This window comes from Panthera leo, chromosome C1 (assembly GCF_018350215.1).
Source record: "Panthera leo isolate Ple1 chromosome C1, P.leo_Ple1_pat1.1, whole genome shotgun sequence".
In the NCBI taxonomy this organism is placed as follows: Eukaryota; Metazoa; Chordata; class Mammalia; order Carnivora; family Felidae; genus Panthera; species Panthera leo.
Window position 1 is genome coordinate 14390157 of NC_056686.1, and position 14851 is coordinate 14405007.

The window sequence follows — 14851 nt, forward strand, 5'->3', positions numbered from 1 at the left end:
TTTATTATTTTTTTCATTAAAAAATGTTTATTATTTTGAGAGAGAGACAGAGCATGAGCAGGGAGGGACAGAGAGAGAGAGAGGGAGACACAGAATATGAAGCAGGCTCCAGGCTCTAAGTTCTCAGCACAGAACCAGACGTGGGGCTTGATCTCACAAACCGCGAGATCATGACCTGAGTCGAAGTTGGATGCCCAACCAACTGAGCCACCCAGGTGCCCCCTCTTTTTCATTAAAAAAAAGTATTTATTTCAGAGAGAGAGAGGGTGTGAGCCAGCGAGGGACAGAGAGAGGGACAGAGAATCTGAAGCAGGTTCCATACTGTCAGCGCAAAGCCGAATGTGATGCTCAATCCCATAAACCATGAGATCATGACCTGAGCCGAAGTCAGACACTCAACCAACTGAGCCACCCAGGCACCCCATATTTTAAAACTTATCGTACTAGAGACTGCGTCTTTACCTGGCTGTATCTCACACCAGGCTGTGAGCTCTATGAGAGCAAGGAACGTGTCTTTATTGCCTACTGTTGACTCCCAACACTCCAGCACAGAGCCTGGCACACACCAAAGTACTAAAAAATGTTGTCAAAGAATGAAAGTTGTTTATACTCTTTGAACCTCAGTTTTCTCATCTGGAAAATGGGTACAATAATATCAATCTCATGCATTCGTATATGGTTGTTAGAATTAAATAAACAAGGTACCAGACATTTATTGATATAATAAAGCGATGTATTTGACCTCCCTGAGGCTCTGTTTTCTTATTTATCCACTGGGGAAAATAATACCAGTTAAGCCATTTTTATTATGGCTGAGATAAGCTATCAGTCATGTCATAGTTGACAATGAACTAACAGGAGCTAAATGAGCTAAAGGCAGATCAGACAGATTTGTCAAATTTCTACTATGTGTCATTTGCTGGGATGAGAGCTGTATATTCATTATCTCATTCTATTTGTTTGTTTATATTTATTTTTTTATTTTTTAGAAAAACCCCATTCTTTTTTTTTTTGTTTTTTAAGCTTATGTATTTATTTTGAGAGAGAGGGAGAGACAGAATCCCAAGCAGGCTCTGCCATGAAAGCACGGAACCTGATGTGGGGCTTGAACTCACGAACCATGAGATCATGACCTAAGCTGAAACCAAGAGTTGGAGGCTTAACTGACTGAACACCCAGGCACCCCCGTTATCTCATTTTAAAATGGATGAAAAGGGATGCCCCGGTGGCTCAGTCGGTTGAGCCTCCGACTCTTGATTTCGGCTCAGGTCGTGATCTCATAGTTCGTGAGATTGCGCCCCATGTTGGGCTCTGTGCTGACGGCACTGGGCCTGCTTGGGAGTCTCTCTCTCCCTCTCTCTCTGCCCCTCCCCTGCTCGTACTCTCTCTTTCTAAAAATAAATAAACATTAAAAACTAAATAAAAGGGATGAAAACACGAGGCCCATAGTTCTTTTCTTCCCTCTTAGATGCCTGAGAGCGAAAACCCGTATCACAGAAGAGTTGTCCTGGAGGAAGAGGAAGTAAAAAGAGAAAAGACGTTTTACATTCTGGGTGAAGCTCTTGATTTTCAAGCTCCACTGCAATCTCTGAGCTCAAGGAGGAGAGAGGTGAGAAAGATTCTTTTCTCCTGTATCCCCATCAATTAAAAAAGAAATTGTTTTTTGGACAATACAACTCTGCTAAGTCCAAGGAACCTAATATCCCCTCGTCCTATAGCTACTGATCTTCCCAGAAACCAATATCCAATATAGTGAAAAACCATCCCCTTCTGCAAGGGTGAGGAGGGGCAGAAGGTCAAAATCTCATGTGGCCCACTGGACGGGACTCAAAGCCCTGTCCTCAGTTATGCTCAGGCAGCTGGCACTTCCGGGGCTGCATGACACACACTGTAAGGCTGTGTGAGCAAGTCCAGCAGCGCGGATGCCGTCACGAATACACCCTTGAACTTCAGTCGCTGCACACAACCAACGCTTGTTTTTCCTTGACTTGGTCCAGTGAGAGCGATCCTGGTCAACGGGTGCTTTTCCTCCTTAAGGTGACTCAGCGACCCAGGCCTGGAAGTGGCCCCCATAACTTCCATTCACATCTCAGTGGCAAAAATGTGGGTTTTGGCTGAATCTGGAGGCAAGGGGGGGCTGGAAAATGGACTCCATGGTGGGGCAGCTGCCTTTTAGCAACAACTTGACGCTCTAGAAGAAGAATCATGGATTTTTGGTGGGCAGTTAGTGACGCCTTTTGTAAAAGTATTATTGCTAAATATGAATCCTCCTCCTCCTCCTCCTATTTGGGTGGGGAAACTGAGGCTCCAGTGCTTAGGTAACTTGTCCCAGACCTGTAGCTAGTAAGTGGCGGAGGCAGGATTTGAGCCCAGGTAGTGCGGTGGCCAATCCCATGAGCTTGCCACAGCATCCTGCCAGGTCGCGGCGATGAAGGAGACCGAGTGCCCACTGTCAAGAAAAAGGTGATGTCAGGCACGTTCCTGAAATTCTATTTTCAGGATCGGAGCTCTTGACAAAAGCTAAATAAGTACTTGAAAACGAACACTTTCACGGTCATCCAAAGTCAGAGCCCAAACGCCACCTTCTCTGAGGGGCCTTCTCTGCCCCCCTTGCCTTCCAACCACGCCGAACCCCAAGGCACTCTGTTTCCTGTGCGTTTACAGCCTCTGCAATTTGCTCATAGCGCTATCACCATCTGAAAGCAGACACGCTTGTGTTTCCTGGTGGATTGACTCTCTCCCCAGCTAGCATATAAGCTCCCTGCAAGCAGCAGGCTTGTCTGTCTCCCTTGATGTCCCGGTGCCCATCACAGAGCCTGGCGCACAGTAAATCCACAAAAAATTTTTGTGAAATGAACAAGCAGTCATATCTACAAAGTGGTGCTGGAGCAGACGCATGATCTTATTCATTCACTCATGTTATTAGTCACTCACTCATTCACAGAATCTTTCTCAGTTGCCAGAGTCTGATCTGAGGATAGAGAGATGATAGTCTTTGGTCTAAGAGTGGCTTGTGAAACCCGGGAAGGCTTCTTGTAGTTAATGGTGTTAAAGGGAGCATTTAATTATGAGTTGGGGAGGAGGGTGTCATGTTACCTCTTTGGATACTTTTACAGCTTCACTTGACCTGTTACCCAATGTGTTGCTGCCCCTGGCTTTGTAAACTACCATGGTTCGGCAGGGAGACTAGCCTGGATATCGCTTTACGGTTGCAAAGCTCCTGAGCTGCAGAAGGATGGACTCACAATGGGACAAGGTGGGTTTGTCCTTTCTGTCTTATTTAGAGGGGCGTCGCAGGCAGGTTCTAGGTTCCTAGCAACAGCTGGCAGCTTTTGTTAGCCTATAAATAAAATGACCCAGCCATTCACGGGATGGCCAGCCCATCTCCAACTCCAGAAGCCACAGCAATGCCAGTGTCACGGCTGTAAGCATAAGCATCCCCAAGGAAAGGTACGTGATGTTTTTCTGAAAAATCTGAATTCCTACTCTCCAAGTTGCTTTTTGGGCAAGCCAAGCCAATGGGTACGGCAGCTCTTCATTCCTGATACTAATGAAGATGCTTAGACACTGTCCAAAAGGGACATGCACGGCGCAATCCAAAGTTAAGGTCAGCGACTAGAGAATGAAGGGTTTCCTCCATAAGAGGCCACTCCAGCCCTGGCCTTGGGAGTTCTGGCGCTGAGGGAAGCTTTCAGGAGCAGGTTTGGAACAAAGACCCGCGTGTTCCGATGACTACGCACAGCTTTTGGGAGGCGTTTTTCTGACAACCATCGTAATAAAATTCCAGTGCCTAGAATTTAGAAAAATACAAACACTCAACAATGTAAACCGAAGAAAATAAAAGTCACCTCCACTTCCAAGAGCTCAGACATGATCAGTTTGGCAGTCTGACATCTATTCCTTCATTCTTTCTGTGTGTGTATGTGTGTGTGTGTGTTTTTTTTTTCAAAAATTTTTTAAACATTTTTATTTATTTTTGAGACAGGGAGAGACAGAGCATGAACAGGGGAGGGTCAGAGAGAAGGAGACACAGAATCCGAAACAGGCTCCAGGCTCTGAGCCATCAGCACAGAGCCCGACGTGGGGCTCGAACTCACAGACCGTGAGATCATGACCTGAGCCGAAGTCGGCCGCTTAACCGACTGAGCCACCCAGGAGCCCCTGTTTTTTTTTTTTTTTTTTAATTGTGTTTTTTTACCTCTATAGAAATGGGATCCTTACCTTTGTGCAAATTGTGTTTTTTTTTTTTTCCTACTAACCCATTGCATACATTATTCCATTCCGTTTTCGTTGATAGATTGGCTATTTGGTGTGGCTACAAATTGAACCATGCAGGGGTTAGGAGCACTGGCCCCCATGCAGTTGAAAACTCTGCACTCCCCAGAAACTTAACTACTGATAGCCTACAGTTGACCGAAAGTCTTGCTGATAACACAACCAGTCGATTAACACATATCTTGTAAGTTATATGTATTATCTATTGTATTCTTACAATAAAGTAAGCTAGAAAAAAGACAGTGTTATTAAGAAAATCATAAGGGGGGCACCCGGGTGGCTCAGTCAGTTTAGTATCTTTGATTTTGGCTCAGGTTATGATCTCACGGTTTATAAATTCAAGCCCCGTGTCTGGCTTAGTGCTGACAGCAAGGAGCCTGTGGGGATTCTCTCTCTTTGCCCTTCCCTCTCTCTCTGCCCTTTCCCCGCTCACACTCTCTGTGTTTCTCTTTCAAAATAAATAAAACTTAAAAAAAAAAAAAGAAATCATAAGGAAGAGAAAATACATTTACGGCACTGTACTGTAAAAAATCCGCATACCTGTGGACCCATGCAGTTCAAACTCGTGCTGTTCAAGAGCCAGCTGTGCTCTGTGGTATGGTGGCACAGGGAGACACAGGGAAGGAGAGAGAGAATCTCAAGCACAGAGCCTGACGCGGGGCTTGATCCCATGAACCTGGGATCATGACCCGAGCCTGAATCAAGAGTCAGATGCTCAACTGCCTGAATCACCCAGGTGCCCCAGGTGTGTTAATTTTTGTTGTTGCTGTTGTTTGAGAGAGAGACAGAGAGAGAAAGAGAGAGAGAGTGTGTGTGTGTGTGTGTGTGTGTGTGTGTGTGTGTGAGGAAGGGACAGAGAGAGGGGGACAGAGGATCCAAAGTGGGACCTGCGCTGACAGCACAGAGCCCGATGCAGGGCTCGAACTCATGAACTGTGAGATCGTGACCTGGCTCAGCTGACTGAGCCACCCAGGCACCCCATTTTTAAAGCATAACTTAAAATGGAAGCATAGCGGGTAAATCCCATGGCTCTAGCTGTGCAAATTAAAAGACCAATTTAAGTGAAGCGTGTGTATAAGACATTACGATTAACTAAACATAAAATACAAACATTAGACGTTAACTTCTTTGAATAGATCTACCTCAAGGGGGTCAATTTGACCTCAGTTTCTTTTTCTCTAACTGGAAGAGAGAGAGAGAGAGAGAGAGAGAGAGAGAGAGAGAGAGAGAAAGAAACATGTTTGCCTGGGAAGCAGTAGGTGTGTTGGAACCAGCAGATATCCCCTCCTTTCAGGATGCTTGCGAGTTGTGCTTTTGCAGCTGGAGATTTCACAGGGGACACTGACGGGTGTGGGATCAGTCCATTTTACTTGAGACATCTTATCTCTCGGTCTGGGTCTCTGCTGAACTTTGCCGATACATACGCTTTTACTCAATCTTCTCGAAGAAGAGAAATGAACCCAGAACCCAAGGCAGCTTCCTGGGATGCCAAAGGACCGACGAGCTCTTGAGGGAGAGCCGAGAACGATGCTTCCCAGCTGCGATGCAGGACGGGAAGCTTGCAACACAGGCAGTCCTGGTGAGATTCTGGGTTTTCCTCACCGGGAGCAGCGTTTGCTCTTTCTCAACAAGCAATGCGCAGCGTCAGCAATCGATGGCAGCTCCCTGCCAACTCAGCTTGCTAATAAAAGCTGCTCCCATTTATAGAAGGTGCACCGGGCACCACACCTGGCAGGGTGCACCCAGCAACTTGCAAGGTGGTATCTCTGTTTTGCAGACAAAGAGACAGAAATGGAACGAGGTTGGCCGTCTCGCCCACGGTCACACACTCGGGAAGTGGGAGAGCCCGGCTTCTAACTCTGATTCCAGAGCCCCTAAACTCTTACCGTTATGCCTCGTTGCCACTGTGGCTCACGGTGTTCCCTGTATTTTATAGTCCAGTTTACAGGCAAACTTTAAAGTCCTCGGGGTCAGGAAGATTTTGACTCTCAAAGGAATTAGTTGTTTGTTTGTTTCTGGTTGCCTGTGTTCTCAGTGTCATTGTGCACCACTCATAAGTTACAATTGTCTCAACACTTGGAGATGAATATAACCAGAGAATCCCGCGAACACGTCACTGCCTTAATCTGAAAATGTGGGCTGTGGGTTGTGATGGTGAAAGGGACCTCTTCCTCTTTCAGGAGTGGGCTCAGGACCCTCGGGAAGCTTTTCTTCATGCTCCTGCCCTTCCTCTGCAGCTCCGGACAGGATGCCCTAGCACCTGTGTCTGGCACCAGGGAGGTGACATCCTAATGTTCTGTTCAGCTTTGACGTCTGCCTGTCAATCACTTCTCGGCCTTCTGGCTAAGATCAGGTGCAGCTTTGACGTCTGCCCGTCTAGATCCGAGAGCCTTCTTGTCCTCAGGGTGCTCTGCCTTGGGTCCTCAACGAAGGAGGCTGGGTTTTTCTAGCTCAGTGGTTCTTACTCTTTCGCTCCCTGCATTTCTGTAACACCCATTTGTGGGCCCTCTCAAGCTGCAGGTAACTAACACAGTCTTGGCACAGAGAAGGCCAGCCTAGTGGAGAGAGAGGCACATAGTGAATCTGAATATTTAATAGCAAAAATGGAAAATGTATGAACAATGGGAATGCAAGCTGGTGCAGCCACTCTGGAAAACAGTCTGGAGGTTCTTCAAAAAACTAAAAATAGAACTACCCTACGACCCAGCAATTGCACTACTAGGCATTGATCCACGGGATACAGATGTGCTGTTTCGAAGGGACACATGCACCCCCATGTTTATAGCCGCACTATCAACAATAGCCAAAGTATGGAAAGAGCCCAAATGTCCATCGACAGATGAATGGATAAAGAAGATGTGGTATATATATGATGGAGTATTACTTGGCAATCAAAAAGAATGACCTCTTGCCATTTGCAACTACGTGGATGGAGCTGGAGGGTATTATGCTAAGTGAAATTAGTCAGAAAAAGACAAAAATCATACGACTTCACTCATATGAGGACTTTAAGAGACAAAACAGATGAACACAAGGGAAGGGAAACAAAAATAATATAAAAACAGGAGGGGGACAAAACAGAAGAGACTCGTAAATCTGGAGAACAAACTGAGGGTTACTGGAGGGGTTGTGGGAGGAGGGATGGGCTAAAAGGGGAGTTAAGGAATCTACTCCTGAAATCATTGTTGCACTAGACACTAACTGATTTGGATGTCAATAAAAAAAAATAAAAAATAAAATAAAATAAATAAAAATAAATACATAATTTTTTTAACTAAAAAAAAATCTTGGCTAGCAAGTTTATTAGCATTTACAGGAGGAAGGAAAGGAATGTGTTCCAGATCCTTTCCCACGATCCACTTCACCTGACACAGTACAAGTCGTGGGGAGGTTGCTCAAAAAGCATTTATTGAATAGAAGTTACTGTAATATGAAGACCACCTGAATGGGCCACTTATTTTGCTTGGATGATTTGACTGCTCGGTTAGAGTGTAGGTTAGATTTGCTTGCTGTCAGAGGATGTATAGTGTCCACATCCAGAAAAAAATAAAGTGTGACCTAAGATTGCAGATAGTCCCAGGATCCATCCACTGGCTGTTCAGTAAGTGGAAACTGGTTGACGGCCTCCCTAGCAGCTGAAAATGATTGATATTTCTGGTCACAGCCCTCCTCCCAGTTTTAAATGGCGAGTTTATTTTAAACATATCTTTCAGTTTTGGGGCACTTGGCTGGCTCAGTTGGTTTAAGTGTCTGACTTCGGCTCAGGTCACCATCTCACGGTTCGTGGGGTCGAGCCCCACGTCGGGCTCTGCGCTGACGGCTCGGAGCCTGGAGCCTGCTTCCGATTCTGTGTCTCCCTCTCTCTCTCACCCTCACCCACTTGCACTCTGTCTCTCTGTCCCTCTCAAAAATAAATACACATTGGGGCGCCTGGGTGGCGCAGTCGGTGAAGCGTCCGACTTCAGCCAGGTCACGATCTCGCGGTCTGTGAGTTCGAGCCCCGCGTCGGGCTCTGGGCTGATGGCTCGGAGCCTGGAGCCTGTTTCCGATTCTGTGTCTCCCTCTCTCTCTGCCCCTCCCCCGTTCATGCTCTGTCTCTCTCTGTCCCAAAAATAAATAAAAAACGTTGAAAAAAAAAATAAATACACATTAAAAAGAAATTTAAACATATCCTTCAGTTTTTCCCCATCCTGACATTTTCCTATTGATTGCACCACGATTGTGCTTTTATCTATTATTTTTAACATATCTACTTATTTATTTTGAGACAGAAAGAGAACAAACAAGCTGGGGGGGGGGACAGAGAGAGGGGGGGAAAAAAAAAGAAAATGTATAAACAAAAGCTATATGTCTTGACACGGATAAATGTTCAAAAGTGTAATGTTCAATATGGTATAAAAGTCACAGGATTGGTAGATCCACTTTGGTATCATTTATGTAAAGTTAAAAATGTTAAACGCTCCTGAGTACTGCATGGTGATGCAAACCTATGTATGATAAACACCAAGTTTATGAGAATGGCTACCTCACGAAGACGGAGGGGATGACCGTCGGGGAGGGGCACATCTGGGGCTTCGGTTGTACATGCGACATTTTATTTCTCAAGGGAGCAGTGGTAGTCATGCTTGTGTACATACAGACGTTTGTTACTAATATTTCATTTGAAAAGACAGGCTTTGAAACAATGTTTATTTTTTGAGAGAGTGGGGGTGGGCAGAGATGGAGAGGGAGAGAGAGAATCCCAAGCAGACTCTCTGCTGTCAGCACAGAGCCCGACGCGGAACTCGAACTCATGAACCATGAGTTCGGCTCATGACCTGAGCCGAAACCAAGTCACCTGAGCCACCCAGGCGCCCCTGAAAAGACAGGCTTTAAAGATACACACACGTGTGTGCATATAATCCCAACTTGAATTTGTATTTAAAAATGCATTTATGGGGCACCTGGGTGGCTCAGGGTTGAGCATCTGACTTTTGATTTCAACTCAGGTCATGATCCCAGGGTCATGGGATTGAGCCCCTCATTGGGCTCTGCAGTGAGCACGGAGCCTACTTAAGATTCTCTACCCCCCTCCCCCCCCCCCCACTTGTACTTTCTCTTTCTAAAATTAAAAAAAACAACACATTTGTGTTTGCCATACAGAAAAGGTGTGGGGAAATATTAGGTTAAACCACATGAAATTGTCATTTTTTAAGTTAAAAATGCTCAGGTATCAGCCATCTCCTACGATTCGAGTCAAGACACAAACACGCCTACAATCACTATCGCTGAGAGCGGGATTGTGGATGGTTTTCCTCCTTCTTTATTCTTTAATATCAAGATTTTCTCTCATGAACACGCCCCCTTTTTCGCATCAGAGACCTTTCCACGTGCACGGTTTGAGAGGAAGGAGAGAAAGCTGCCTTTCTGCTGCCCCCTCGTGTGCCCTCCAGGACAGAGCTCCTCTTCCCTTCGCCCTGCCCTGCGGGGTTAACGTGGCCACAGGGCGGGGTCCTGGCACAGGTCCGGATGGTGTGGTGGCAGGTAGTTTATGTAGGGTCACCGTAACAACAGACTGTGTGAGCAATTAGGTTCTTTGGCACAGAGATGCCAAACAAAGAAGTTGCTACGGAGCTGTAAAGATTAATTCTGCAGTTCAAGGACCAGCAAAGTCATTGAATGAGTATGAGTATCTAAAATCTAGCCCAAGGACAGAAGCCCCCATTCCCACACCCCATGACCTTCCCCCCTCATCAAGGGCCATCAGTGAAATGGAGAGATCGAGCAAGGATCACCCGAAAACAAAAACTGATGCCTTCATTCCCCACGAGAGCAATGAATGTTCTCTTTAGTTGCTAGGAAAAAGAGGAATGGAGAATATTCAACTACTCATTTACAGATTTACATAATTTAGTATATACGACATATTTCAGTGTATTATAGTATAGGGTATATAATCATTTAAGACAAAGTGGAGAGAATGGGTGGTGGTGAGGTAGGACAAAAGAGAAGGGAGAGAGGAGGAAGGAAACTGGTATTTATTTATTTATTTTTACTTTTTAAAAGCCTATTTATTTATTTAAAAAAAAATTTTAATGTTTATTTTTGAGACAGAGAGAGACAGAGCACGAATGGGGGGAGGGTCAGAGAGAGAGGGAGACACAGAATCTGAAACAGGCTCCAGGCTCTGAGCTGTCAGCACAGAGCCCGACACGGGGCTCGAACCCACGGACCGCGAGATCATGACCTGAGCCAAAGTCGGACGCTTAACCGACTGAGCCACCCAGGCGCCCCAAGCCTATTTATTTATTTTGGGAGAGAGAGAGAGAGAGAGAGAGAGAGAGAGAGAGAGAGAGAGAGAGAGAGAGAGAGAAACAGAGCACATGAGTGGGAGAGGGGCAGAGACAGAGGGAGAGATTGAAACTCCCAAGCAGGCTCCGCACTACCAGTGCAGAGCGCGATGTGGGGCTCAAACTCATGAACTGTGAGATCATGACCTGAGCTGAAGTCAAGAGCCGGAGGCTTAACCAACTGAGCCACCCAGGCGCCTCCCGATATTTACTGAATTAGGCAAGACTCTGTTAGGGTCGTGATCTCAATGTCTCAGACCAACTCTGAGAGGAAGTCATGACTGCTGCCATTTTCCACACGAGGAAACTGAAGCTGGAAAAGATTCTGGAAAATACTGCTGGTCACAGGGGTTTAAGCAACAGACATGGGATTTGGATTGATTTCAATGTGACCACTCCTGCATTCTTGTGCTTTTGGTCCACCAGGTGCTAAGTGAGTGGGACAAGGGGGTGTGTTGAGGGCAGAGAAAGAGGATAAGGTCCGGGAGGGAGAGCGGGGCCACGGGACCAACCCCACCACCGAGAGCAGGAGCCACAAATGGAAAAAGAGACGGAGGAGTGACAAAGCTCCCTGTGTACATGTGCACAGATCCACACGCGCGCGCGCGCACACACACACACACACACACACACACACACACACACACGACAACAATAAACGTAAAAGATGCAGAAACAAAGAATGACCAAGAGAAAAGACTTTTGTTGAGTAACATTCTTCTTGGTGGCCTACTATGGGACTGTCCCGGGAGAGAAATAAACTGTGTGACATTTTCACCAGGGTTAAGTACAGGGGATGAAGTTAGACACGTGGCTTTGGTACCAGAGGCTCCCTGCCCTGAACCTGTTCTTCTCAGACACTCTACCAGTCAGTGAGCTGCGCACAGCACCCATCGTGGCCAAGTTCACTTGGGGAGTGGGTCTGGGGGTGGGGGTGGGGTGATGCTCTTCGTCCTGAGTATTCGATGTCTACATATGTTCTCTGTGTCCATCGAATAAAGGTGGCGTCTCGTTAATTCAAATTCTAGTAGCACGTAACCTGTGATAGTTTGGACATGGCTGAGTTGATATCTGATTTTGTTTCAAAGCCCGGTTCTCACAGGAAGAGCAAAATGACAATAAAACAAGATCGATCCAAGAGTGACATGGTGCAGATACAAGAGAACAAAATGCCGTGAACTCTAGAGACACGAAATACCCACTTCTCAGGAAAAGCAATGTGCTTATTCCAAATTCATGTTAGCTGATAAAGCACTCCCAAAAGAATTCTGTCGGGCTTCAGTGTGAAGGAAGGAATAGATGGTTAGTCCAAGGAAAATAATTTATGTAGTGAAATTATATACATCATACACAATTACGCTGCCTTAATTAAAAACAAAAACAAAAACAAACCACATAGGGGTGTCTGGGTGGCGCAGTCGGTTGGGCGTTCGACTTCGGCTCAGGTCATGATCTCCCGGTCTGTGAGTTCGAGCCCCGCGTCAGGCTCTGTGCTGACAGCTCAGAGCCTGGAGCCTGTTTCAGATTCTGTGTCTCCCTCTCTCTCTGCCCCTCCCCAGCTCATGCTCTCTCTCTCTCTGTTAAAAATAAGTAAACATTAAAAAAAACTTCAGAACGGATAATGAGATGTGGTGTCTCTGGGTCATCAGACATTTAAAACCTTACCAGAGACTGTCCCATTGCCCTCCAAAGTGGCCAGACTAGTTTGCCTCTGAAGAACAGTGTGTGACAGTTCTCATCTTCCCATACCCTTCATGGTACGTTCTGGCATGTCCTAAAGCTGCATTTTTCATGAAAATTCCAATCACACTTTTTTTTTTCTTTTCTACTCATCCACAAGTAATCCCCACTTATCCACGGTTTTGCTTTCCCCAGTTTCAGTTACCTGCGATCAACCCCAGTCCAGAATCAACCCCAGTCCAGAAGCAGATGATTCTCCAGATGGATCATTAACGGACTGTCAGAAGGTCGATAGCAGTCTAGGACTACATCACATGACCTGTCATTCCTCGCAATTCACCCTGTCACGCAAGCATTTTATCATCTCACATCATCACAGGAAGAAAGGTGACTACAAGATATTGAGAGAGACAGACAGACAGACAGACAGAGAGACAGAGACAGAGAGACTCCACATTCACATAGCTTTTATTACAGTATCTTGCTGTAACTGTTCTATTGTATTATATGTTATTATTGCTAATCTCTTACTGTGCCTAATTTATAAATGTAACTTTATCATATGTTTGTATATATGTATGGGGAAAAACATAGTATATATAGGTTCAGGTAGTATCTGTGTTTTCAGGCATTTGCTGGGGGCTCTTAGAATGTGTTCCCTGCAGAGACAGGGAGACTCCTGTACTAAATGCCACCCATGAGGTTTGATGAGTCTTTGGATGATCTCTGATCAAGCTGGCAGAGCATTCATGTAACTCACAAGGGCTCCTTCCCTTGGCCTTTAGCTATAATATAGAAGGAGTATTCATTTGCATTCAAAGGGTGATAATGGTCTAGCATAGGTCTCTGCTGACAGAAGACCACCTGTGGTCTTCTAGGTACACCTGTAGATTCTAGGTGTGGGCTGGAAGGCACGGACCTGTGGAAGACCAGAATTTTCCAAGAAGGGCAAGTATTTGCATTTCCACATGTTTCCTGAAGACGAGCCTCCCTCTTCCGGTTTCCGAAGTTGCCAATGGCAGGCTTTGCCTGGCTCCCACGACCTTCCCACCACAGAGGCATGATTCAACCAACATCGCTAAGTTGGCAGGCCTGGGGCTTTCCGTTCCTATTAATGTCGACAGCTCTCCCTCCCATTCCTACCTGAGTATGGCCATTTGACAGGGTAGAAAACTGAGGTGCAGAAGTGCAATAACTCACCTGTGGTGAGACCAGGATGGAAACCCGGGGCTATGAGGCTCTAAACTGTGATCCGCTTTAGCGCAGGGAAAGTTAAATAGAAAATTGGACAACAGTGACGTGTGACCACAGGGGTGGTTGAAAGACCGTATCAGCGATGAATGTGGGACACATCAGAGAGTTAATAACAAAATAAATGCATGTGTTACGTAGAGTTTTGGGGAGTTTATGGAAAGGTGTATGTGTGGTGGTTAAAAGCCTATAGTCCTGGGATACCTGGCTGGCCCAGTTGGTACAGCACGTGACTCTCAATCGAGGGGTCATGAGTTCAAGCCCCGCAGTAGGGCATGGGGCCTACTTAAAAAAAAGACAGGTACTTTGGTTAAGTGTCCAACTCTTGACCTCAGCTCAGGTCTTGATCTCAGGGTCATGAGTTCAAGCCCCGTGTTGGGCTCCACGCTGGGCATGAAGCTGAAAGAAAGAAAGAAAGAAAGAAAGAAAGAAAGAAAGAAAGAAAGAAAAAGAAAGAAGAAAGAGTATATAGTCTGGAGTGAAATGACCTGGCTTAGGGGTGCCTGGGTGGCTCAGTCGGTTGAGCGTCTGACTTTGGCTCAGGTCATGCTCTCACAGTTCGTGAGTTTGAGCCCTGAGTTGGGCGCTGGGCTGACGGCTCAGAGCCTGGAGCCTGTTTCGGATTCTGTGTCTCCCTCTCTCTCTGCTCCTCCCCTGCTCATGCTCTGCCTCTCTCTCTCCTTCAAACATAAATTTAAAAAAATAAAAAAAAAGAAATGACCTGGCTTCAAATCCTGGTTCTGTCACTTTGTGACTTTGGGCAAATTACTTAACTCTCTCTGTGCCTCAGACAGTACATATTTCATTGGGTTGTTGTAATGACTAAGTAAGATAGTATTTGTAAAGCGATAGTGCCTGGCACACGGTAACACCATAGAAGTTTGTAATTACTGTCATTATTATTGTATTTGGTCTTTACTGTTATTATGCTATTTTAAAGACAGCAAAAAGGAACTTGGGAGGTGAAGCAACTAATCCAAGGTCATGGAGTCCGTCAGTGATAGACCAGGCCAGGACCTAGGTCTCTGCCCTCCCGTCCAGGGGGTTTCCACTCCTAGCACTGTCCCGCCCCTCCACCTTACTAAACACAGCAGAGGGGTCATCTAAGGGCTCAGCATGTCTGTGCAAGAAAAGGCGGGTCCAGGCACAATTTATGCTCTTTCTTCCTGAGAACAAAGGAGGGATCTGTGCAAAAGAATTTCAGGAACCTCAGAGAAGCATGTGACACATTCCAAGACAATTCAGTCCAATTCCATCCGAACATGTGAGTCTATTTTCCCGATCTCCCTCTCTTCCACCCCGTCCTAGACCCAGCA